We start from the raw sequence: 2,211 nt of genomic DNA on the forward strand, positions 1-2,211 counted from the left end.
CAACATCTAGTTTGACAATACACTTCTTGGAGTAACCTGCAACAAAAGCAACCATTCTTTTCCATCTTCTGTTAAATTTGTGACAATGGCTTGCTCTACTGCAGGTACTGCTACAGTATAAGGATTGAGATTCTCTATGGTTCTTTCTTGTCTAAAAATAGAAAGGAATAAGAAAAATTATATCCTGATCGATGCTATTGACAAATTTTGTGAAGTCCTAGCTCGTGCGAACTAACGGCGATGTTTCCCTACCACTATGAAAGATGAAGATAAATTAGGAACATAAATAATCATTTTGCATAGTCTGTGACTATAATCAAATATATTATCACAGAACACGAAAAGTCACAGAGATGTTTTGTAACCTAAAGTTATCAAGAAATAAACTATAAAGGAATTAGGACCATCAACTTTTATAGTGGAAGAGTTCATCGCTTATCACCTCTTTGTCCACCAGAACCTGCTCTCTCCTGGAAAATTCACAACAATGAATCAAATATTTCTTCTAGAAATAAAAATCAAGAACAATTTTTTGAATTAATTAAGCTCATCAGCATCTCTGTTTACTTTCCTTATATCATTTGAATTGATACTAAATTTGTTAATACAAGATAATAGTAGTAAATATTGCTTGATGTTCTTAAAACTGTCTGAAGCACTCAATGCAGGGGAATTTTTTTGCTGGAAGATGATGTTGCCTTTGCACTTGTTCCAACAGATGTACTATTAGTCAAACACTAAAATTACAAAATGAAGTGTGTAAAAGCAAAAGAGCCCGTGAGTTGCACCCGGGAACATTTGTGCTTCGCTGCAGATAAAACACCAGACTCCTAGTCTTCCACATGCGTCGGCAGGTCGGGCAGGCCGAGCCTGGAAATTGCAAGCTCCTCCTCATCCCTGAAAATCGTGAGCTCCTGTTTGTCCCTTGAATGCCTCACCAGTGTATCATCTACACACCATGGGTCATCGGGTCGTGGTCGGCGGCTCCCAATCTGTAGTAAGAAAGACGACCATGGTGAGCTCACCATTTACTTTAAGCGGCTCCACTCTTCACATAATGTGAGGAAATGTCATTGTCGATTGGGGGAAATCCATTAAACCTCGGCTATCTCATTTCCTCTTTCAGCCACATCCAACATAAACCAAAGCTTCAGAATTAGAGTACAACATGGATTTTTAAACTCAGTAGATAGTGTAGAGACGGTATGATGAGAACGGAGCAATAAGGTGATCAACTTCGAAAGTTCCTGACTAATGTCAGCTTTTCCATAACCAAAAACACCAGGAATAGCACCATGTTCCTCCGAAAACTAAGGGAAGCAATGCATCGCACACACACTGGAACCATTTCAACATAGGTAAGAATGAGATTTAATAGCGTCGGAAGGAGATGAAAAAACAACAGCTGAAAATGTTTGGTTTTGTAGGAGGAAAAACCATGATAAATAAAAACACACGTTTTATTATGGAAATTTAAGCTCAACATAAGTTGTACACAACCTGTCCTGTAAGAAGAGGTGTATCCGCACCGCGCTTTGATGCAGCAGGTCTCTATGTACGCACATGCCATGTCTACAGCTCAATAAGTTCCATGCATTAAGCTAGTAATGTAGTCCTTACAAAGGTCAAACAAATTAACTTTTCTTGCCTGAAGCATAGTAAATTCTTTGTGGATGCCCTGAAATTCCAACTCTAGTACTCCCTCTGTAAACTAATATAAGAGTTTTTAGATTACTAAACTAGTGATCTAAACACTCTTATATTAGTTTACAGCGAGAGTACTCTTTATCCTGCACACATAACAACAATAGTTTTTTTCAATTAAAGGTAAACAATGGTAGAAAACATGGGTTGAAGCATAGTAAATTCTTTTTTGATGCCCTGAAACTCCAACTCCAGTACTGTATCCTGCATACACCTCTAGTACTGTATCATGCATACATAACTACAACACTTTTTCAAATAAAGTTAAGCAATGCTAGAAAACATGGAACTAAAAAAATGTCAACCTGTAGGCTGCATGTTCAAAACAAAACATGTAGGCTGTATTGACCAACTGGAGCTTTGTAAATTACTTTCCCATGGAACCAGGTGGAAGGGCGACATGGTGGTTCATCAAATTATTATCAAACACAATATGTCAGAGTCAGAAATATTGGCATGTGCACATAGGTTAATAATGAGAATCTGACTTATTTTTGGAAATTTCAA

The sequence above is a fragment of the Triticum aestivum genome, chromosome 4B (genome assembly GCF_018294505.1).
Source record: "Triticum aestivum cultivar Chinese Spring chromosome 4B, IWGSC CS RefSeq v2.1, whole genome shotgun sequence".
Classification (NCBI taxonomy): Eukaryota; Viridiplantae; Streptophyta; class Magnoliopsida; order Poales; family Poaceae; genus Triticum; species Triticum aestivum.